Genomic DNA, 26,187 nt, shown 5'->3' with positions numbered 1-26,187 from the left:
AAAAATGCAAGGTAGAGATCAAGGGTAGGCCCAAAGATGCTACTTATAATAATTGCTACCATGCGCTAGAGGGGAAACCCCCAACAAATAAGCAGCGTGTACGACAGAGGGGTCCCTCAAACCCTCAAGTTGTACTAAACTGTTAAATTTATATATGTCAGACACGCGCTACTATAATCAGTTCACTTTATTTCATAAATCTATTGATAAAAAGTACAAGAGCATATCATACCCCAGTCCGTTCATCCACTCCACACCATTGCTTCATGCACACCACTGAAGGGCCCTTCAGAAAAATATGCAGAGAATAAAAAATATAAAAGTATAAAAAATATGTAAAAGATTTGTCAAAAATGGAGATATAGTGCTTTCCCAATATGTTTAGGATCCTGCCCCTATATGCATATACAAAACTAGGCAGGGACTTGTGTTAGTTAGAAGTCCGTTCTGATGGACCTCCTCCAATCATATCCCGTATTCCAATTACGGATTGCAAGTGTCAATACAGTCCAGTTGCCTAACAGGGGGTTATACAAGTGACAGTCCGTTGTGCGGATCCTTATATATTCCACATACCCCTCCTGGCGATACAGTCGTCAGCCGGGAACGTCCGCTGTTGTACGGCTCCCTCAGTGCACTCCACGCTGGCCTCCCAGTGCAGTTCGCGTCACTTCCGCTTAGAAGATACAGAGCTTCGCTCGCCGCACTTCCTGCTCAGCGTAACTTTCGTTAGTGTTGGTTTTTCTTTTCGGGTGACGTCACCTCTCGGAAGAAGACCTCTGGATCTTGTTACATAGGTAGCCGCTGCGCGCTTCCGCGGTTTACCTTATCCACGGTCTCCGCCACCAACTTCATACATAGAAGATAGAAACCTCAACGCGTTTCTGCCAATATACATTGGCCTTCTTCAGGAGGATTTTGGAAGAAGGCCAACGTATATTGGCGGACGTTCCCGGCTGACGACTGTATCGCCAGGAGGGGTATGTGGAATATATAAACATATTGGGAAAGCACTATATCTCCATTTTGGACAAATCTTTTACATATTTTTTACACTTTTATATTTTTTATTCTCTGCATATTTTTCTGAAGGGCCCTTCAGTGGTGTGCATGAAGGAATGGTGTGGAGTGGATGAACGGACTGGGGTATGATATGCTCTTGTACTTTTTATCAATAGATTTATGAAATAAAGTGACCAAAGATGCTACTTGTCTAGGGCCCCATTTAACCTTAATTTGCATGGGACTATTTAATTTTGTGGCTTATGGATACTTAATTCTAATATCTAATATCTAGGCGCGTGAGTGAGGTGTGTACGCGCGCACAGAAGATGAAGGGGCACCAAAATCAGGCGTCGCTCAGAGCGCTGTGAAACCTAAGGCCGGCACTAGTTCTCCCCTGCTACTCATGTCAATGCAGGAACATGGCTTAAGGGATGAGAGAGGAAGAAGTGATCAAAAACGTAAAGGATACCTTAGCGCTCAGTCCTTTTCAAAATGACGCCTACTGTGTGTGTGTGGAGTTGTGTAGATGCTTACCGCACCTCCCATGCCTGAGCAACTTCCTCCATTCTCCTGTAATTGCCAAAGTTCTTCACTTCCTGGTCGGTGTGGTTGGTTCCCTCCGACCCGGACATACCTTATTGCGCATGCGCAGTATGTCTACTTGGGCACCTTGTGATTGTGCTCTCGGGCGATGCTATATGACATGGGCTCATTCTCAAGGCGCTCACGCGGACATACTGTGCAAGTGCAGCATAGTATGTCTGGGTGGGAGGGCGCAGAGCGCGCTGACTAGGAAGTGAAGAACTTCGGCAATTACCAGAGAACGGAGGGAGACACCGGGGCATGGAAGGTGAAGTAGGCATCTGCACAACTCCACACACACACACAGTAGTAGTCCTTATTGAAAAAGATGGAGCGCTAAGGTATTTGCAGAAAGAAGACCAGTAACAACTAACTGATGCACCAGATATTATAGACATTTCATTGTGAAAACTAAAATATGCTTGATAGCGTCCATTTGAAAAGGACGCCTGGTGTAGCCCATATGCCAAATTCGGATACAAAGTGCGTCTGGTGTAGACCGTATATGTCAATTCAGTTACAAAGGGTGCCTGGTGTAGCTGAAAAAGCTAGATTTAGTTTATAAAAAGGATGCTGTTATAGGAAAAATTTGTTGGGCTATAAAAGGGCTCTAGATATAGCTGAGAAAAGTGATTACTATGACCTAACTTCTCCCTACTCTCACACAGAATCCTCCCCTGATGGTGCCTAACCCTAAGACCCCCCTGGTGGTGCCTAACCCTAACCCCTCCCTGGTGGTGCCTAACCCTAAGACAGCCCCTGGTGATTACTATGACCTAACTTCTTCCTTCTCTCACACAAAACCTTCCCCTAAATCTAACCCCTCCTGATGGTGCCTAACACTAAGACCCCAGGGTGGTACCTAACCTTAAGACCATCCCAGGTGGTGCCAAACCCTAAAACCCTCCAGGTGGTGCCTAACCCTAAGACCCCTCAGGTGGTGCCTAACCCTAAGACTCCAGTCCTCTGGTGATGCCTAACCCTAAGACCCCCAGGTGGGGCCTAACCCTAAGACTCCCCTGGTGGTGCCTAACAATAAGACCCTCCAGGTGGTGTCTAACCCTAGGATCCTCCCAGGTGGTGTCAAACCCTAAAACCCTCCAGGTGGTGCCTAACCCTAAGACCCCCAGGTGGTGCCTAACCCTAAGACCCTCCCAGGTATTGCCAAACCATAAAAGCCTCCAGGTGGTGCCTAACCCTAAGACCCCCTGGTGATGCCTAACCCTAAGACCCCCCAGGTGGTGCCTAAGACTCCCCTGGTGGTGCCTAACTCTAACCCCCCTTGGTGGTGCCTAACCCCTCCCTGGTGGTGCCTAACCCTTAATCCTCCCTGGTGTTGCCTGACCCTATGAGTTCTACTTACCCGGGGCTTTCTCCAGCCCCTGGCAGCCGATATGTCCCTCGCCGTAGCGCCACTCCCAGCCGGTTGGCCGGAGTCCCCGCCTCCATTGGAGATGCCAACCTTACTTGGTCGGCATCTTCTACGCCTGCGCAGAAGGCTCCAGACCACGTGAGCACGATCTCGAGCGGCATGGTCATGCGCACGCGCAGGTGCAGAAGATGCTGACCTGGCGGGCTGGGAGTGGAGCTGCAACGAGGGACATATCAGCTGCCAGGGGCTGGAGGAACCCCCGGGTAAGTAGAACGTTTTCTTTTTAATGTCCTCGGATCTTCCCTATAAAGCTGACCTGAACTCAGAACTTCATCTCTGCTATAAAAGATGCACAATAACATAATAACCTTTAAAGAAAAAACATTTTTCTTGTTATAGCTGATAAAAATCCTGCAATAAATCTGCAGTGTGTCTACTTTCTGCCTTTATGGAAGCAGACATAGGGTTAACATCTTCTGTTTAAAAATTAGCTGCTCTGCCGAGGCTGCCAGACAGCTGAGAGATCAAATTACAGTTGTGATTAGTGGCACATGAGGAGGAATTAGACAGGCTAAACTCTAAATACATACAGGGTTCAAGAGTTCAGATCCACGTCACCCCAAAGCAGTTTTTTACCCTAACGGACAATAGCGCTTTTTTCCTTTCAGTGCTCATCCCTTTCATTTGCCAATAACTTAATCACTACTAATCACAATGCAATGATCTATATATTGTTTTTTTCCCCACCAATTAGGCTTTTCGGGGTTGATATTTGTTTTCAGTAATTACTTTTTTTTCTCTGCATTTTAAAGGGCAAAACAAGGAAAAAATGAAAAAATACACTATTTCTTCAATTTCATCCCCTATAGTTTTAATATAAACACTGCTACTGTACATAAAACCCACACGTTATCTGCCTATTTGTCCTGGTTATCACAACATTTTAATTATGTCCCTAGTACAAAGTATGGCGACAATATATTATTTGGAAATAAAGGTGTATTTTCTCTATGGTGTTTTTTTTCCTCACTTACCTCACGGGCACGGGAATGCATGTGCACACGCGGGAGCGTGCATTTGCACACGCACAGTGGCAGCAGCACTGTTTGACTTATAAAAACATCCTAAAGCCGTTAAGAGGCTCCAGCAGGACATTTTGTTGGTTGTCATTAAGTGGTTAAGGTCTCAAATACATGTTAGCTCCAATGGAGTGAACGTAAACAAGACCGCCAGAGAGTAGGCCATTATGTCCTTGTACCCGTGGGGGCGGCGTGGATAATTTATTTCTTCCTCCCGATAAAGTCTTGCCTTCGTCGGAGCCTCCTGAAATTTTTTTTTAAACACATGCAGTCTAATAGCCTCTCTATCATTGTCCGCTAACATCACAGTTTGTCGCCGAACCCAGTATGACCCTTTTACCGATTTCCCATCTCATGAAGGCAGACTCTCCTCTGCAGAAGCAAATGGGATTGAGCTTTAAAATAGCCTGCGCTGCACTGGTACACCCTGCTATTATCCTAGCTTTTACCAGCGGAGGGGAAAACTGCTTAAGATCCGACTGTTTTATTAGCGTGATTGAAGATCGGACTCTGACTTGTTTTCTCTAATACGTCCGCAGAACATCCATAATTGAATCCCTTTTAGCGAGATGTAATTTCTTGGCGCTCCGAGACCGCAGATGACATGCTAAGTAACTGTGGACTTCGCGGTTGGAGTAACAAAAGTCATTTTTAAGTCAGGAAAACATCAGAAGGCTATTGGGGGGAAAAACACCCTCTAAATAATCGTGCCAATCTGAATAAACATCTTGGGTTACATTTTTTTTTTAAAGGCGACACTGATGTATTAAGAATGACAGCATGTTCATGAATGGATTGGACAAGGCAGGTTTTATATAAACTGACAGTTGCTATGATGATCCTGTTGGAAGTATCAACAGGATTACTTAAACTGCAGTATAGTAAAGCAACCACAAGATGTCACTGTCTGTGCTGTGATGATGGTCTCTATGGTATTGTAATTTCCTGTATTCTTTCTGTATTCCTCTCTGTTCTAAGCAGTGGCGTTGCTAGGGTCTTTGTTACCGGAGCACCGCCCCCGAACCTGCTGACATGGTGCCCCGGATCAGATTGAGTGGCAGGAGGGGGCACTGGGTGGAGCATAGTGTAGTTAAAAACTCACCTTCCGTTCCGATCCCTGAAGGCACAGCCTCCATCTTTTTCCTACTTCCTCCCCCGACGTCTGTCGCCTTGGTTAGAGTGCCCCCTGTGATTACGTGACCGATATTATCACAGGGGGCGCTGTTACCAAATGCGAGGGACGCTAGGACAGGAAGTAGGAAGAAGATGGAGGCTTTGCCTGCGTCGATCGAAAGGTGAGTTTTTAACTACACTATGCCCGCTCCCCCGCCGCTCTGCCCAGTGCCCCGCCTCCTTACTCGGGGCACCTTCCTATCTAACCTATACTGGGGGAAGCTACCTATCTAACCTACACTGGAGTCACCTACCTATCTAACCTATACTGTGGACATCTATCTATCTAACCTATACTGGGGGCACCTACCTATCTAACCTATACTGTCTGGTGGCATCTGTCTATGTAACCTATACTGGGGACATCTATCTAACCTATACTGAGGGGTACCTACCTATCTAACCTATACTGGGGACATCTATCTATCTAACCTATACTGGGGGCACCTACTCATCTAACCTATACTGGGGGCACCTACTCATCTAACCTATACTGGGGGCATATATCTATCTAACCTATACTGGGGGCATCTGTCTATCTAACCTATACTGGGGCATCTATCTATCTAACCTATACTGAGGGGTACCTACCTATCTAACCTATACTGGGGGCATCTGTCTATCTAACCTATACTGGGGGCATCTGTCTATCTGACCTATACTGGGGACATCTATCTAGCTAACCTATACTGGGGGCACCTACCTATCTAACTGATACTGGGGGCACCTACCTATCTAACCTATACTGGGGGCATCTGTCTATCTAATCTATACTGGGGTATCTGTCTATCTAACCTTTACTGAGGGGTACCTACCTATCTAACCTATACTGGGGGCATGTATATATCTAACCTATACTGGGGGCATCTATCTAACCTATACTGAGGGGTACCTACCTATCTAACCTATACTGGAGACATCTATCTATCTAACCTATACTGGAGGCACCTACCTATCTAACCTATACTGGGGGCATCTATCTAGCCTATACTGTGGGCATCTGTCTATCTAACCTATACTGAGGGGTACCTACCTATCTAACCTATACTGGGGGCATCTATCTATCTATCTAACCTATACTGGTGACATCTATCTATCTAACCTATACTGAGGGGTACCTACCTATCTAACCTATACTGGGGGCATCTATCTATCTAACCTATTCTGGGGGCATCTATCTATCTATCTATCTATCTATCTATCTATCTATCTATCTATCTATCTATCTATTCTATACTGGGGGTACCTACCTATCTAACCTATACTGGGGGCACTTACCTATCTAACCTATACTGGGGGCATCTATCTATCTAACCTATACTGGGGGCACCTACCTATCTAACCTACACTGGAGTCACCTACCTATCTAACCTATACTGGGGGTATGTATATATCTAACCTATACTGAGGAGTAAATCTCTATCTAAACTATACTGGGGGCACCTACCTATCTATGCTTACCTGAGGAAAATGTATGCGTGCTCTAACACCAAGTCTTAACCCTAGCAAGTCTGGCTCTGCAAATCTGGCTCAATTGGCTATTCATGAGGCAATGCTTATGCAAATATGCATTTGCTTTCGCACTTTCGGGAATTAGTTCATGCCGCATAAGCACTATCCAGGAGCGCCACGGGGAGGCTTCCCAATGCACCTACCTATCTAACCTATACTGTGGGCATCTCTCTATCTAACCTATACTGAGGGGTACCTACCTATCTAACCTATAATGGGGGCATCTATGTATCTAGATAATGAAGAAAGGAAATGCGTGCACCTTCCGCCCTGAAACATCCGTGTTTATTGCAGCAGTGAAGAAAACATCACGTAGGATTCTATATAGCAGTTAAATGGGTAACATACCAGTTTGTGGAGCGATGATGGTGAAGGAGGTGGGTGGCGGGTGTGGATGGCGGGGAACGACGGCCGTTTCGTGTCACGAAGACACTTGGTCACGTTGCTTTCCACCATGGTGTCTTCGTGACACGAAACGGCCGTCGCTCCCCGCCATCCACACTAGAGTGGGGCCGAACCTCCGATTTTAGGTTCGCGAACTTCCGCGTAAGGTTCGGTTCGCGTAAAAGTTCGCGAACCGCCATAGACTTCAATGGGGATGCGAACTTTGAAAAAAAAAATTATGCAGGCCACAAACGTGATGGAAAAGATGTTTCAAGGGGTCTAACACCTGGACCCCCAGGTGGAGGAGTGGGATACATGCCAAAAGTCCCCGGGAAAAATCTGGATTTGACGCAAAGCAGCGTTTTAAGGGTAGAAATCACATTGAATGCTAAATGACAGGCCTAAAGTGCTTTAAAACATCTTGCATGTGTATACATCAATCAGGTAGTGTAATTAAGGTACTGCTTCACACTGACACACCAAACTCACTGTGTAACGCACCACAAACAGCTGTTTGTGTAGTGACGGCCGTGCTTGACTGGTGCGCACCATGGCGAGAACAGGTATGCAGTGGCGGGTTCACTGAACAGAACAGGTATGCAGTGGCGGGTTCACTGAACAGAACAGGTATACAGTGGCGGGTTCACAGAACAGGTATGCAGTGTCAGGTTCACTGAACAGGTATGCAGTGGTGGGTTCACAGAACAGGTATGCAGTGGCAGGTTCACTGAACAGGTATGCAGTGGCAGGTTCACTGAACAGGTATGCAGTGGTGGGTTCACAGTACAGGTATGCAGTGGTGGGTTCACAGTACAGGTATGCAGTGGTGGGTTCACAGTACAGGTATGCAGTGGTGGGTTCACAGTACAGGTATGCAGTGGTGGGTTCACAGAACAGGTATGCAGTGGCAGGTTCACTGAACAGGTATGCAGGTACTGAACAGAACAGGTATGCAGCCAGGAACAAGCTAAGCCTAACTAATCTTTCCCTATGAGAGACAGTCTGCAGCAGCTCGCCCTACTCTCACTAACGCAGGCACACGAGTGAGCGTAATGGCCGCCGCTGCCTGCCTTGCATTAGGGGGGGAGTGGCTCCAGGGGCTAGTGTAGCCTAATTGGCTACACTGGGCCTGCTGACTGTGATGTAGAGGGTCAAAGTTGACCCTCATGGTGCATTATGGGGCGAACCGAACTTCCGCAAAAGTTCGCCTGCGGGACGCGAACGCGAACCACTGAAGTTCGCATGGAACCGTTCGCAGGCGAACCGTTCGGCCCAACTCTAATCCACACCCGCCACCCACCTCCTTCACCATCATCGCTCCACAAACTGGTATGTTAACCATTTAACTGCTATATAGAATCCAACGTGCACTGCTGCAATAAACACGGATGTTTCAGGACGGAAGGTGCACGCATTTCCTTTCTTCATTAGCAAGATTTGCTACTTCTATCCCTATTACACAGCGGAGCACACGTCCCACAAGTGATTGGCAGCAAGGATCTGGCTGGAAGTGGTGAGAGTGTTTTTGCTTTTTTCTTTTTTAAATCCTTCCACTGTACATTTGAATGGGAGTGCCGCACTATTTTCTTTCTAACACAGCATTGCATCTATGTATCTAACCTATACTTGGAGCACCTACCTATCTATGCAGGGTCGACTGGGACACTGGGGGCCCACCAAAGAAATTTCAACCTGGGGCCCACACATCCCATGATTGCGGGGGAAAAGAGGCGTGACCATGCACCGGAAGGTGGGCGTGGTCATGATGTATTATGGACAAGGCCAAATGTACATGATCTTAGCAGCATTGTAATTCAGAGACACTGCTGCCCAGCAAAACTTTGCATAGAGTCCCCTCCTTCAATATAAAGTAATGTCCTACTTTGCAGAGGTTGCGACCGCAGAGGTTGCAGAGGTTGCGACCGCATCGGGGCCCTTGGGCCAAAGGGGCCCTCCCTCAACTACAGTATTACCTCTCTATTGGTCCTTGCTCATTATAATCGCTTCTATTTGAACAGTGGTAATCATTAACAAGCTATTTCCCATCCCTTTCTTGCACCTCTGACACTGTAGTTGCCATTGGCAGGTTTTGGTGCGTCATATCATTTGTTATGTATAGAGTGCTTGGGGGGCCACCTAATATACTGTATAGGGGCACACCTGTCAATGCTGGGGAGGGGGGCTATATCAATATATGGGGAACATCTGGCTATGCTGGGAAGGGGCGCTACCTAATACTGGAGCCACATCTGACTATACTGGGGAGGAGGCTACCTAATACTAGGGCCACATCTGACTATACTGGGGAGGAGGCTACCTAATACTGGGGCCACATCTGACTATACTGGGGAGGAGGCTACCTAATACTAGGGGCACATCTGGCTAAGCTTGGTAGGGGGGCTAATATAGGGGGCACATCAGACTATATTAAGGTGCGGGCTACCTAATATAGGGGGCACACCTGTAAATGCTGGTGAGGTGGGCTTGGGGTATCTAACATATGGGGGAACATCTGGCTATGCTGGGGAGGGGAGCTACCTAATACTGGGGCCACATTTGACTATACTGGGGAGGGGGCTACCTAATACTGGGGGCACATCTGGCTATACTGGGGAGGAAAGCTACCTAATACAGGTCTGGCTATACTGGGGAGGGGGCTACCTAATATAGGGGCACACCTGTCAATGCTGGGGAGGGGGGCTATCCAATATATGGGGGAACATCTGGCTATGCTGGGAAGGGGCGCTACCTAATACTGGGGCCACATCTGACTATACTGGGGAGGAGGCTACCTAATACTAGGGGCACATCGGGCTAAGCTTGGTAGGAGGGCTAATATAGAGGGCACATCAGACTATATTAGGGAGCGGGCTACCTAATATAGGGGGCACACCTGTAAATGCTGGTCAGGTGGGCTTGGGTTATCTAATATATGGGGGAACATCTGGCTACACTGGGGTAGCCACCTAATACAAGTCTGGCTATACGGGGGTTACCTAATATAGGGGCCACACTTGTCAATGCTTTGGAGGGAGACTATCTAATAAAGGGGAAATATCTGACTATACTGGGGAGGGGGCTACCTAATACTGGGGGCACATCTGGCTATACTGGGGAGGGAAGCTACCTATACAGGTCTGGCTATACTGGGGAGGGGGCTACCTAATACTGGGAGAAACTTTTGCTACCTATATTGGGGCGGGCACAATTTAGGGGGGGGGGGGATCACACATTGGAATCACTGCCTCTAGTACTGGAGACCCTTGTCCTGGACCTGCACCCCTGCATAGGACAGCCACGGCACAAGCTCATCTGCAGTGAGGAATGCTCCATTGCACTGCAAGCACAGTATGTCACACAACACGCGCTGCCCAATAAGAGTCTGCGACATGAATAGCTGCTCCGAGTCTCTCTATCGGGGAATTAATTTGCGCGCTGCGCGGAAAGCGACGGACTCCGGCAGTTCCGAACGTCTCGACTTCCAGAAAATGAATATATCAGTAATTCGGCTCGGCAAAAAAATAATCCCCGATGGTATCTCCTCTTTCTCTCTTGTTCTCAATAAATAACATAAATATTCAATTTCCTGATTGAAGCTGGGACATTGGCGGGTCTCAGGGGGGGGGGGAGCTTTGGGGCTGTCAATTTCAGCCGGGGAGACAAAATGATTATTTAGGAAGAGAGTACAATAGCAAATCTGAAGCACATTGGCGCACAAATAAACTCATCAGCAGAACTCAGATCCAGACTCGTCCTGAATTAATAGTTCTCGATCTGGGGAGGTCTAATTCACTGTCTGCTGAGCCGCTGTACTGCCAGGCTGGAGCTGAAATGAGGCAGGAAGGAGGGAGCTGCTGATTTATTGTAACAGAACAAACTTTCAAGACTAACTTCGTTCTCTTACCTTGAAGAGTATCTCAGGTCACAGAGAAGATGCATTGCCTTTCTATGTGATAGCCAATAGTCATTATTATAGTATAAGGTCCTGAGGAGGATTACTTGGCTGTTTGTAGTGTATTGAATCCAGGGCTAGGATAAGGTCCTCCACCAGCTGAGGTGGAGATTCCAAAGTATTAGGTAGGTCCCCCCCCCCGCCCCCACTCCAGTATAGCTAGCCAGATGAGCCCCCAGTATTAGATAGCCACCCTCTCAGGTTATAGGCCAATGTTCCCCCAGTATCAGCAGCCCTCACCCCTAGTATAGATATCCAGATGTGTCCCCAGTGTTAGGCAGGCAGGCCCCCTCCTCAAGATACATAGCCAGATGTACTCCCAGTATTAGGAAGCCACCCTCTCAGGTTAGATAGGCCAATGTTCCCCCAGTATCAGCAGCCCTCACCCCCAGTATAGATAGCCAGATGTGTCCCCAGTGTTAGGCAGGCAGCCCCCCTCCCCAAGATACATAGCCAGATGTACTCCCAGTATTAGGTAGCCACCCCTCAGGTTAGATAGGCCAATGTTCCCCCAGTATCAGCAGCCCTCACCCCCAGTATAGATAGCCAGATGTGTCCCCAGTGTTAGGCAGGCAGCCCCCCTCCTCAAGATACATAGCCAGATGTACTCCCAGTATTAGGTAGCCACCCTCTCAGGTTATAGGCCAATGTTCCCCCAGTATCAGCAGCCCTCACCCCCAGTATAGATAGCCAGATGTGTCCCCAGTGTTAGGCAGGCAGCCCCCCTCCTCAAGATACATAGCCAGATGTACTCCCAGTATTAGGAAGCCACCCTCTCAGGTTAGATAGGCCAATGTTCCCCCAGTATCAGCAGCCCTCACCCCCAGTATAGATAGCCAGATGTGTCCCCAGTGTTAGGCAGGCAGCCCCCCTCCCCAAGATACATAGCCAGATGTACTCCCAGTATTAGGAAGCCACCCTCTCAGGTTAGATAGCCCGATGTTCCCCCAGTATCAGCAGCCCTCATCCCCAGTATAGATAGCCAGATGTGTCCCCAGTGTTAGGCAGGCAGCCCCCCTCCCCAAGATACATAGCCAGATGTACTCCCAGTATTAGGAAGCCACCCTCTCAGATTAGATAGCCCGATGTTCCCCCAGTATCAGCAGCCCTCATCCCCAGTATAGATAGCTAGATGTGTCCCCAGTGTTAGGCAGGCAGCCCCCCTCCCCAAGATACATAGCCAGATGTACTCCCAGTATTAGGAAGCCACCCTCTCAGATTAGATAGCCCGATGTTCCCCCAGTATCAGCAGCCCTCATCCCCAGTATAGATAGCCAGATGTGTCCCCAGTGTTAGGTAGGCAGCCCCCCTCCCCAAGATACATAGCCAGATGTACTCCCAGTATTAGGAAGCCACCCTCTCAGATTAGATAGCCCGATGTTCCCCCAGTATCAGCAGCCCTCATCCCCAGTATAGATAGCCAGATGTGTCTTAAGTATTAGGCAGGAAGCCCCCCTCCTCAATATGCATAGCCAGATGTACTCCCAGTATTAGGTAGCCTCCTTCCCAGGTTAGATAGCCAGATGTGCCCTTATTATTAGGCACCCCTATCCCCAGTATAGATAGCCATATGTACCCCCAGTATTAGGTAGCCCCCCTCCCCAGGTAAGGTAACCAGATCGGTCCCCAGTATTAGCAGCCCTCCATGCAAGTATAGATAGCCAAATGTGCTCTCAATATTAGGCAGGCAGCCCCCCTCCCCAGGATAGATAGCCAGATGTGCCCCCAGTATTAGGTAGTCCACTCCCCAGTACAATAGCCAGACGTGTCCCCAGTATTAGGTAGCCTCCCCCCTCCCTGCACAGAGCTACAAGGGCATAGGGAGGGAGTCCCTGACTTCTAACCTCTCTCCCTGTCCTTGGCATTTCTCCTGTCACTGTGCTCCTCACTTCCCCATCTGCAGAGTTAAGGTGCAGCGGGCGGGTATCGGGATAGCAGCTCACCTCCTCCGGGCACCAGCCACTAGAGGGGGATTGGGGAACATCTGGCTACCAAACTAGGATGAGAGCGAGTCGATCTGGCTACCATACTTGGGTGGGAGGGAGGGGGGAGTCGATCTGGCTATTATACAGGGGTGGGAAGGGGGGTGAGTTCATCTGGCTACCATACTGGGTTGGGAGAGAGGGAGGAGTCCATTTGGCTACTATACTGGGGTTGGAGGGAAGGGGGAGCACATCTGGCTACAATACTGGGGTGGGAAGGAGGTGGGGCACATATGGCAACTATAATGGGGTGGGAGGGAGCACATTATTTAATGGTGGGAATGATGGTAGGCCTGGTCCAAATTTCGCATCAGGGCCCAAAGTTCTGTAGCGATTCCACTCACTCCTATCCCATACTTTTCCTCTAATTCCCAGGTATCATCTTACCCACGACTTATGCCCCTTACCCCAAACCCTCCTAGCCTCCATTTTGGTCACTCCCTCTCATTGTCGCATCCAGGACTTGTAACGTGTTTCAACTCTCCTTTGGGACTCTTTTGAACATTTCTTTCGCCATTCTCCAATAGAGTTAGCCCGAACAGTTCACCGGCGGACAGTATCCGGTGAACTACCGCTGCTAGCATTCTCCGTGAACTGTAAACATATGGCATGTTTGACCCGCCCCCTATACATCACCATGGAGCCAAATTTTGACCCCTTACCTCACAGTCAGCAGACACATGGCAGCCACTCAGCTAGACCCTCCACCCCCCTATCAAAAAAAGCAGTTGTGGTGGCCATATTGGATTCATTCTCTGCTGGTTGCTGTTAGTGAGAGCAGGGGCAGACTTGCTGCAGATAAGTAGGGAAAGCATTAGCTAGGCCTGTGTTCTTGTTCCTCACTTGCTGCTAAAGCACCCCAAACAGCCCTTTTGAGAGCTAGCACATCGGTCTCCTGTGTTTTTTTTTTTTTTTTGACACTCCACAGCCCACTGACACCCAGACCTGTGTGCACACTACTGCTGTTGCCACATTAACTTGCAGGCACAGAACCACTCCAGTGCATTATTATTTCACTGTATTCTGATAGTACTATTGCATTTCTCTGTGTGAAATATTCCACAGCCCACTGACACCTGGGGCTTGATTCACAAAGCGGTGCTAACAGTTAGCACGCTGGTGAAAAGCCCTTTATCATGCCTAAACTCAGTTTAGGCATGATAAGTTTAGGTGTGATAAGTTTAGGTGTGATAAGTTTAGGCATGATAAGTTTAGGTGTGATAAGTTTAGGCATGATAAGTTTAAGCGTCAACTGGGTTAGCACCGCAGTGCACAGCTGATCAAAAGTTTTACGCTAGCAAAGTCTGGTGCACTTTGTACAAAGTTTAATGGCGCTGCTTTGCGTGCGGGACTTTGCAAGCGATCTAAACTTATCTAAACTTATCATGCCTAAACTTATCACACCTAAACTTATCACACCTAAACTTATCACACCTAAACTGGCTTTTCACCAGCATGGTGCAATGGTTATCATGCCTAGGGCCTGATTCACAAAGCGGTGCTAAAGTCTCTAACTGGGTTAGCACCGCTTTGTGAATCGAGCACCTAGAGTTGTGCATAATGTGATTCCTGCCCTTTAGGGGTCAAATCCAGACTTTGCGTAAACTCTGTAATTTTTGGTGGGACTTTTGGCATGTATCCCCCTCTGGCATGCCACAGTCCAGGTGTGAGACCCCTTGAAACTACTTATCCATCACTTTTGTGGCCAGAAACAATCTTTGTAGGTTTAAAAATTCACCTGCCCATTAAAGTCTATGGCGGTTTGCATGTTCGCGAACAGTTGCGGAAGTTCGTGTTCACCATTCGTGAACGGAAAATTATATGTTCGCGACATCACTATTCGCTATATCTCTAAACCTTCAAATCTTTAATCCGTCAAACTTTCAAACCTTCAGACCTTCAGACCTTCAGGTCAGATAGCATAATATGCTGTATTTGATGTAGGATGTGAACCTTTGACCAAGGTTTAAATCCTGGCTCAAGCCATTATATAAAACAGTTAGGAGTCTTTGGACAAGGCTCCCTAATGCTCCTGGTTGCCCATAGAGAGCGCCCTAAGTGGCCAAAGTGCTTAAAGGGAAGGTTCAAGCAAAATAAAAAAATGGAGTTTCACTTACCGGGGGCTTCTACCAGCCCCATGCAGCCATCCTGTGCCCTCGTATTCACTCACTGCTGCTCCAGTCCCCCGCTGGCAGCTTCCTGACCTCGGAGGTCGGCGGGACACATTGCGTACATTTTTACGCATTCCCGATAGTGCAGGAACATTAACGCATACATTTTTACGCGTTACTGGTTCAATGCGTAGATTTTTACGCATTGAACCAGTGATGCGTAAAAATGTATGTGTTAATGTTCCTGCACTAGCAGGTATGCGTAAAAATGTACGCAATGCGTCCCGCCGACCTCCGAGGTCGGCAAGCTGCCAGCGGGGGACTGAAGCAGCAGTGAGTGACTATGAGGGCACAGGATGGCTGCATGGGGCTGGTAGAAGCCCCCGGTAAGTGAAACTCATTTTTTTTTTTTCCTTGGACATTCCCTTTAAGTCCACCAGGAGAAAAGTATGATATAGATGTAATACGTCTTGTTTTAAAACTCCCTTCTGCAGATAATATAATATAATATAATCTGTCATAATCCCAGCCCCTCTTCACATCCACATCTGTACCTGATGTCCTACTTTATGAATAACAGATAATCATAATCAGAGCTATGGAGTTAGTACAAAAATGCTCAGACTCCTCCGTTTACGAAACCACCGACTCCAGGTACCCAAAATTGCTCCGACTCGACAGCTTTTGTAGGGCTGTGGAGTCAGTTCAAAAACCAACGACTCTGTCTCCAGGTACCCGAAATTGCTCCGACTCGACAGCTTTTGTAGGGCTGTGGAGTCAGTACAAAAATCATCCGACTCAAACGCCTCCGTTTATGAAACCAACGACTCCGTCTCCAGGTACCCAAAAATTGCTCCGACTCCAATGCCACAGCTGTGATCATAATAAAGTATTACTATACAGTATCTGCACTAATCCAATGATTGTCAAGCTTTAGCCCCCGTTCACATTGGTGCGTTGCCCTGTTTTGCGGCAGGGTAACACTACACCAATGAAAGTCTTTGGGGGATTTCATACCTGGCACGGTGCGATGTGATCTGCCAAGAGTGCCCAATTTAGCACGAAAGCAACAACACGTTGTCGGCCAACATGTCCGGCGACGTGTGGCTACCAGAAGTCATGTAAGTCTACGGCGACAGTTTTTAAAAATTATTTTGCCATTTGCGCTGAGGTGCTCATGAGCAGGAGCCTAGTTTTTCAATACACTTCTGCGCAATTCAAATTTCGCCAACAGGAAGTGAGTGCTAGAGAGCTTCACTTCCTGCTTGGCTTGCAGCCAGAAGGGAGATTGCCGCGCATTTGCCGCGATAATCCCCGAAAGCTATTTTTAGAGTTGCGGTGCGATCATCACACCACAGCGCATATATGCAATCTGTAACCGGCCTCAGCATTTATTTTTGACAGACTGCAACAGTGGCATTGCTAGAGACTATGGGGCCTCATAGCAGAATTTTCATGGGGCCTTTAGATCTAGGCACTCTTGAGCAACGCCACCTGCCTCTACCCTATGGAATGTATATGAGTGGACAATATACATTTCCATGCAATGTACACCGCATACAGTCAATGGGCACCGAGACAAAGTCAGAGGTTAGAGAAACAAAGAAAAGCTACTAGTGAACACATCAAGTACCATCCTCTCATCTCAAGGGCCCCATAGCAGCTGCTATGGCTGCTATGGCTATTGCTATGCCCCTCTGCAAGGAACACTATGGAATGGTTGTATCCTTCAGGCACCAAAGACTAGGAAGCTGAATTGGCGTTTATCTCTTATTGCAACGTGTAGAACTGAGCTGAGATGGTGGTTATTTTTCAGCAGGAGAAACTGAAATAGGCTTTAAAGAGGAACTCCAGTGAAAATAATGTAATAAAAAGTGCTTCATTTTTACAATAATTATTTATAAATGATTTAGTCAGTGTTTGCCCATTGTAAAATCTTTCCTCTCCTCGATTTACATTCTAACATTAATCACATGGTGACATTTTTACTGCTGGCAGTTGATGTCACTGGAAGGAGATGCTGCTTGCTTTTTTTTGGCAGTTGTAAACAGCTGTTACTTCCCAAAATGCAACAAGGCTCCCACAGTGTGATGTCAGTACCATGGTCCTGACATCACACTGCGGGGGGGGGGTGCTGTTCACCACAATATCAGCCATACAGAGCCCCCTGAGCCCCCTGATGATTCATTTGTGAAAAGGAAAAGATTTCTCATGGGAAAGGGGGGTATCAGCTACTGATTGGGATGAAGTTCAATTCTTGGTCACGGTTTCTCTTTAAGGATCAGAATAGCGGCACACAAAGCATAAAACGCACACGTATCTCTGTTTCTAGCGGTGGAAAGAATATAGTGACACACCTGCTGGAATCAGAACAATTATTACTATAATTACCGAGGAGGAAAATGAAAGAATGCTGACAATTGTCGGAGGCCTCCCAGGCTTGCTTTGCCGCTTTCATCTATAATAAGGCGCGTTATTAACCTTTCCACACCAATGAAAGCAGCGACACTGAGCCTTCTTTTCCCTTCATCAGAGTCATTGTCACCAGAATAAAATACATGTGAATCATTGTGAGTCTATGGGCTTGATTCACAAAGCGGTACTAACCCAGTTAGAGACTTTAGGCGTGATAACCATTGCACCACGCTGGTGAAAAGCCAGTTTAGGTGTGATAAGTTTAGGCGTGATAAGTTTAGGCATGATAAGTTTAGGCATGCTAAGTTTAGATAAGTGTAGATAGCGTGCAAAGTCCCGCACGCAAAGCAGCGCCATTAAACTCTATGCACATTGCACCAGACTTTGCTAGCGCAAAACTTTTGATCAGCTTTGCACTGCGGTGCTAACCCAGTTGGTGCTTAAACTTATCACGCCTAAACTTATCACGCCTAAACTTATCACACCTAAACTTATCATGCCTAAACTGAGTTTAGGTGTGATAAAGGGCTTTTCACCAGCGTGCTAACTGTTAGCACCACTTTGTGAATCAGGCCCTATGTGTCTGCTACGCTTCCCGCGATGAATTCTGCTTTAAAGAGGACCTCATAGCGTTATAACCTCATAGGGCCTGATGCAGTAAAGGTCAGTCAAGCTAGGTAAGATTTTACCATTACTAGCGAGCGTCTGGCTTAACCCTTAGCGCGTTGCTGTGGTACAGGGGCGGATTTCTGGAAAGGCCTCAAAGGCCCGGGCCTTGGGCGGCAGGTGGCCAAGGGACGGCTTGACATGGTAGAGCAATTGCTGCATATGGAAGAAGAGGTTGCAAATGGAATATAGAGGTTCTCCCTCTTTCAGGACTGATGTGCAGATCTTTGTGAATTTATATATTTTTCTACTGAAAAAAATGTGTTTCATTGACTCTAAGGGCTCTTTCACACTTGAACGTTGCGTTTGATGCGACTTTAAGGTCGCATAACATGCCCCTAACGCAACGCATGTTAGCTTTGAAGTTGGATGTTACATTGCACTGCGTCTCTTGATGCGTACGTGATGCGTACTTTTTGACGCATACGGATCGAAAACCAACGGCGCATGCGGCACATTTAAAAAAAAAAAAAACATTACTGAGCATGTGCAAACAGTCTAACGCAGCCAAATACGAGTATAACGAACAGTATGCTGCACTTTTATTTAACGTGCTGCAATATAATCCAACGCAACGTGGGCACTGTGAACAGCACATTGATTTTTACAGTGCTGTGAGTTAGGCTGCGTTACAGGCTGCTGTAACGTGGGACTTTAACGTCCCACTGTGAAAGCAGCCTAAACTTTATTCCCATCCTTTAAGTTGATATATTTCTTATTTTCATATGTTACTATAAATGGTACTATAAATGAACCAGAATAGAGAGGACCAGTGTGGTTTGAATGATAAAACAACATATTTTTCTTATGAAATCTTTATGGTATGTGTAACTAGGGGTGTGCTGTGGGTGTGGTTAGAGATGTGGCATGGGGTGTGGCTTAAGTGTCCCTGTTTCTTATCTCAGAAAGTTGAGAGGTATGCATATCTTGCCCTCATAAGGGGCAAATACCCTTAAACAGCTGAGTAAAGCTGTGTAATTTAGAGATAAGGGGGTGCCAGGAATCGGAGGGACGCCTGGTTAGCAAAGGCACAAGGGAATGGTTTTTATTACTTCTCCTACTGCCCCTTAGTGATGTATTATGAGTGTAAGAGTTTGGACAAGGGGCAGTGTTCACATACAGCTACCTTCAGTTTCATGAATACAATATAGAATTTTGTTTTCTCAGTTTGAAAGAATCAGTCAATGTCGGCGGGTACCTACAAAGAGCAGAGCTCAGTCAGTGTAGTGAGTGGGCGGGGCAAAACCCAACATACTTTGCTGGACCTGCTGAGACCAGACCTGGGATTCTTACACAGGAAGTTTAGGACTAAATTAGATGTTACCTTCAAGTTTTTGTTTCATAAAAACTACTACCACTTCAGCTCAAATGTATTTAGAACAAATGGCATGAAATATTCCACCGTGATTCAGCCACTAGAGGTCTCTGTTCCACCAGCACATGCATCAGCCAAAAGAACAAGATGGCTGCACCCAGCGGACAACATGGCCGTGCCAAATAAGTCAACGCTTAACTTGTCAGCAACTTTTATTTCCTCTTGTTAGATTAGCATTCGCTGGCCGGCTGGGCTTGTGCAAATGCCTGGAAACGTTTACAGTCAGCTAGCTGCTGATTCCGTGAGGCTGAGGCTCCTCATCCAGATGTTCTGTCCCCTGGTAGGAATCAAAATAACTCTTGTGGGCGTCATGACTGATCTTGTGGAATAAAGAATAGCTTCTTCTCTGGGCATTGTATTCAGCATACAGATCTGGAAGTATGAAAAAGGAAGTAAGTTTCTGGTTCTGCAGAGTCTGTGTAAAGCTGAATACTGACCTGATGGTGAATCGGTGAACCTCACAGAGATGCCTTCAGATGAACGAGGCTCCCCAATCCATCCACCTGCCCGCGGAAATACCCAACGTCACATGACGGGTGCAAACGAGAGTTCCAACTATCATGGCACTTTACGCAGGAGTCATCCAATCCACCGTGATGGTTGTTATCGCCTCCGGCGATCTCCGATCAGGAAATCCCGTTCAAAGAAGCGGCGGCGATTGGAGTGCACACGCAGCTAGCAAAGTGCTAGCTGCGTGTTGCAAAAAAAAAAAAAAAAAATTAGGCAAATCAGCCCAGCAGGGCCTGGGAAATCCTCCTGCGTGGCATAGTCCGAGCTCAGCTCGGGCTTACCGCCAGGGAGGTTAAGTGGTGCTGCTACATATGTCCAACACCACTCTAAAAGTTCTGTGCACCCACTGGCGTTTTCAGATGGGGGTTGCGGATGTATGGAACCCCCCCCTGAGACTCCTGTACCTTTAAAAGAAATTCCCTGAAATCGCTGAAACGGGCAAGCTGGTAAATATACAAAGGCTTGCCTCCTGCAGGGTCTGTGGGAAAAAAACTCAGCTCTTTCCCTATTGTAAAGACTGCATGTAGACAGCTACATAAGGTATTTCACAGGTTGAAAAGTTTTTGACAGTCCCCAAACTCCAGGAGGGCTGCCTGCAGCTTGTGTGAGAGGCTGACCATCCCTTACATCCTCCACACCCCTATGGATGGTATACATATATCATTCCCCTATTCCCACAATCCTCCCCACCATGTTGTTAATGTTTTGTTTTTGCTTTGGCAATGCTAAATGTATTTGGTCCTGCCAATAAAGCTTTTTTTGGATTTGGCTGGCAGGGGCAGGAGACACATTACATGCAAGTAGCCTGTGTGATGTGGGACTGCACTACAGATACACTATCTGCTCTATCTCAGTCTCTCCACTCCTCCTCTCTCTGCATTCATCATTGTTTCCCCCCTTCCCCTAGTGCTGGCTGGAAGGGGGGCAATCTCCCCCAGGCCCCCTTTCATTCAGTGATTTAGGGCCAGTCCAATGTTGGTGTATTCAGGTTTGTTGCTGTAAGGCAAAGTGAAACACTAGGCTAACTGATAAAAGTGCAATTAAAGGGCAGGCAAGCTGGTAAATATACACAGCATGATGCAGAGCTTGCCTGGAGGGTCCGTGGACAAAAATCTGTCTGGTCTCTCCCCTATGTTATAATGACTGCATTTGTGAATAAGGTGTTAAACAAGGTGAAAAGCTGTTGACAGTCCCTCCCTATACTCCAGGAGGGCTGCTTTCTGACTTGTGTGAAAGACCAGCAGGGACACGAGTCATATTACAGGCAAGTAGCCTCTGTGTGATGTGGGACTGCAATACAGATGAGCTCTCTGCTCCATCTCAGGCTATTATCAATTTCTCTCCACTCCTCCTCTCTCTGGGCTAGTGAACGCCAAAATCACAATAGCAATTGCTAGCAATTAGTGAGTGCGATTTTGTGAAGCGATTTTCAGAGCGATTTCTGAATGCTACATGCAGTATACTTGTGATTTAGAAAAAATCACAACGCTGCTGTGGGAACACAGTGAAGATGAAATCCGCACACCCGCAGGTAAAGTCCAAGGGTTTTTATTTGAATCCAACTCGCAAAAACAGTAAAATGGCTGACATGTTTCGGATCATATCCTTACTCATAGCCTGACGGTAGCAGCAAATTTGAACAGGGGACAGCGCTGGAACAACTCCCCGAGAGAGGAACGGGACATAGACTTAGTTTGGACAATTCAGTGGAATATGTCACATGTCACATAGCGCAAGCGATACCCATATGATGCAGGGATATATGCATCTGCGGAAGATGGCGGCGCTATATAAATACTAAATAATAATAATTTGCCTCACCAGGATTGCACTTTTATTTAGCTTTCCTGTATGACAAGAAGACACAGCCAGCCAGCACTAGGGAAAGAGGGAAACAAAGGTGAGTGAGGGAGGGCTGGTGCACACCAAGAGGGCTTCTGAGCGTTTTTCAAATCAACATTGATTTTAAAAGCGCTTGGCTAATGTTACCCTATGAGGGTGTTCCCACAGCAGACACCATGAACAGGCTGCACTGTCTGATGTTCATACTGCATGCGTTCCGTACCAGTGCGGTGCGCAAACGCACGCTGCACGCATTTTTTAGCAAACCGCTCAGCCATGCAACGCATACAAACGCAGATTGCATGCGATCGTATGCGTTGCTTTCCAATCGCACGGCCATCTGCATGTGATAATGTGAACGAGGCCTTACAGTGTCTAATTGGAATGCTGGTAGTATAGTGTGTGTGGGGAGGGGGGGAGGGGAGGGGGGGGGGGGGTAGACTAGAGCATGCTACACACTTTCAGTTATGACTGGCCAATCACCAACCACTTTTACCACCTCTGTGTACAGGCCTGGATTTACCTCACAGGAGCCTATAGGAACGATGTCCTGGTACCTTAGACTCCGCCTTCTATGATCCTACAAACCTCCACCAAACTGCACTGCAAGTGTGCTGGCTGTCCCAACTGTCACTTCTCCCTTACTTCCCTTGCTACAGGTGCCCTTTAGTATTAGGTAGCCAGAATTCCCCTTAATATCAAGTAGCTAGAGGCCCCCCAAGTATGAGGTAGCTACAGGAACCTCAGTATTAAGTAGCTAGAGGTGCCCCTAACTGAAGGGAGATCTTGTCAGTGGAATGCCGAGAGCAGGGTGAGTAACCTCTCATTTACACTCTCATCAGGACTCTCCATAGGGAAGGTGGGAGGGAGGCGCTGAATGAGGTAAGTGAGCTGCCTTTCCATCATCAGACGCCTGTAGGCACAAGCCTACAGTGCCTTATGGTAAATCTGGCCCTGTCTGTGTAATATGAGGGCCAAAAGATATTGAATATTATCAGCAGATTGTGTTGGTAAACCCTCAAACTACATGGAGGTGGTAAACTTGGGCAGTGATTGGTCAATCATAATTGAAAGTGTGTACCAGGCTTTAGGGGGCATGCACACACCCAATTTTGATTGGCCAATTTTAATACCTACATTAATGTAGTATGAGAGTTTGCCTACACAATCTGTTCATTGTATTCCACATCTGTTTGCCCTCATACTACACGGAGGAGGTAAAATTGGTCAGAGGTTGGCCAATCAAAATTGTATGTGTGTGCCAGGCTTAAGTTCTAACAGTAGAGACGATGCCAGGACTCTGTTCGGTTTATGATGCTGAGTAAAGTTTTGGAAAGACCGCAGTAATACATCCTGCAGCCACCTTCACGTTCTCCTCAACCGCCTCCTACGGCCAATAAACGCAGACGGAAGGGTCAGGCATTAATCTTCCCGCAAGTTTAGAACAAAAGTTGACACAGCACAAAAAAAATCCTCGTCTCATTCTCGGAGTCATTACCCTTGATAAACGCCGCGCTCTTTGTCAGGGAGCCGAAGGAGGACACATTGATAAATGACCCCCCGCTGTGCGTTAAAATGAAAACCGGGTAATGAGTATTGGATTTTAGTTCATCCTAAAAAATAAACCTCGCTCGCATTGGCAGCGACGCGTCAGTTTAAATTCATTAGCATTTATAAATAGACGGGCTTAATGAGGAACGCATAATCTCGCTGATCTACGCTGAAGTATGCCTCGCTGGTAGATTCCTGCCACCCAATTGCCTTCCTGGTGGCGTCTGCTTATTTTCCTGCTAACAGATATGCCGGCTGTAATTAAGGAAAACTTCTATTCACCTTAAATAGGACCTGAGCTCTTGCACAGGGCAGGAAGAAAACAGAGATAAATGCACCCTGTATGCATTTAGAGAGTTTAGACCAGGCATGGGCAAACTTGGCCCTCCAGCTGTTAAGGAACTACAAGTCCCACAATGCATTTGCCTTTATGAGTCATGACTGTTGCTGTAAGACTCCTGCAATACATTGTGGGACTTGTAGTTCCTTAACAGCTGGAGGACCAAGTTTGCCCATGCCTGGTTTAGACTGTCTAATTCCCCTTCATCTGTGACTAATCACAAATTGTAATCTGATCTCCCAGCTGTGTCAGCTGACTGCCACAGCAAATCAACTAATTGGTAAACACAGGATGTTAAGAATATGTCTGCATCCATAAAAGCAGGTAGTAGACCCACTGCAGATTTGTTGCAGGATTTGTATCAGCTGTTACAAATAAATATTTTTTTCCTTTAAAGGTTATTATGCGGTTGCTTATCTTTTAGAGCAGAGAGGAAGTTCTGAGTTCCCGGTCCGCTTTAAAAGATGAGCTCACCCCAGCTATTCTCAGTGTTGGCTACCACGACTCTCTGCCTGTGTCACGTTATACCTTACGATATGAGGGTAACGGTAACATTGATTGTTATTAGGTATGAATGCAATCGTTGCTGGCCGTTTTGCGAGATTTTCGCTGAACCTCTGATCGGTCTGCGAGAATCTTGCGAATCAGATTTGTGTGAATGGCATATTCCATTTGTAAAAATGATTGTAAGTAGAAGTAAAAAGTATCGCAAATAGAGATAAAAATGACCGTACATTGTGAAACGTTCGTTAAATCATGTCTTTTGATTGCTATAAGCAGGGAACGGATCTAGGGGGCAAGCGGGTATCTTGCCCCAGGCACAGTTTGTTGAATTCTTAAAAAGGCGGCAAAATGAATGGCAGTTTAGGCGCCAAAACCTGACCTTGCCCCAGGCGCAACTTGGTCTTGATCCGTCCCTGGCTATAAGGCAGTGGTGTACCCTGGGTATTTGACACCCGGTACTGATTGTTTACACGCCCTCCCCTCCATCTCTTTTTTTTTTTGAGAGGAGTGTGTGGGGGTGGCGCGCTAGTGGTACCCCCCATGTGATATCCCTGATGGTCTAGTGGTACCCCCCATGTGATATCCCTGATGGTCTAGTGGTACCCCCCATGTGATATCCCTGATGGTCTAGTGGTACCCCCCATGTGATATCCCTGATGGTCTAGTGGTACCCCTCATGTGATATCCCTGATGGTCTAGTGGTACCCCCCATGTGATATCCCTGATGGTCTAGTGGTACCCCCCATGTGATATCCCTGATGGTCTAGTGGTACCCCCCATGTGATATCCCTGATGGTCTAGTGGTACCCCCCATGGGATATCCCTGATGGTCTAGTGGTACCCCCCATGTGATATCCCTGATGGTCTAGTGGTACCCCCCATGTGATATCCCTGATGGTCTAGTGGTACCCCCCATGTGATATCCCTGATGGTCTAGTGGTACCCCCCATGTGATATCCCTGATGGTCTAGTGGTACCCCCCATGTGATATCCCTGATGGTCTAGTGGTACCCCCCATGTGATATCCCTGATGGTCTAGCGGTACCCCCCATGTGATATCCCTGATGGTCTAGTGGTACCCCCCATGTAATATCCCTGATGGTCTAGTGGTACCCCCCATGTGATATCCCTGATGGTCTAGCAGTACCCCCCATGTGATATCCCTGATGGTCTAGTGGTACCCCCCATGTGATATCCCTGATGGTCTAGCGGTACCCCCCATGTGATATCCCTGATGGTCTAGTGGTACCCCCCATGTGATATCCCTGATGGTCTAGTGGTACCCCCCATGTGATATCCCTGATGGTCTAGTGGTACCCCCCATGTGATATCCCTGATGATCTAGTGGTACCCCCCATGTAACCATGTATAAAGCAAACAGAGGCGTCAAAAGACTAACATTGTTAAAAGTGCTGAGGAGGGAATGGTGGACTTACCTCCTTAACCTGTCCCTGGCAGTAAGCCCGAGCTGAGCATGGAGGATTTCTCAGGCCCTGCTGGGCCGATTTGCATAATTTTTTTTTTTCTTTGCAACACGCAGCTAGCACTTTGCTAGCTGCGTGTGCATTCCGATCGCTGCCGCTACCCGCCGATTAGCCACCAATCGCCGCGCCCCCCCCCCCCCAGACCCCGTGCGTTGCCTGGCCAATCAGTACCAGGCAGCGCTGAGGGGTGGATCGGGACTCCCTTTGACGTCACGATGTCGATGACGTCATCTCGCCCATCGCCATGGCGACGGGGGAAGCCCTCCAGGAAATCCCGTTCTTTGAACGGGATTTCCCGATCAAAGATCGCCGGAGGCGATCGAAGTGGGTGGGGGGATGCCGCTGCAC

The sequence above is a fragment of the Hyperolius riggenbachi genome, chromosome 11 (genome assembly GCF_040937935.1).
Source record: "Hyperolius riggenbachi isolate aHypRig1 chromosome 11, aHypRig1.pri, whole genome shotgun sequence".
NCBI lineage: Eukaryota > Metazoa > Chordata > Amphibia > Anura > Hyperoliidae > Hyperolius > Hyperolius riggenbachi.
This window is presented reverse-complemented; position numbering follows the sequence as displayed.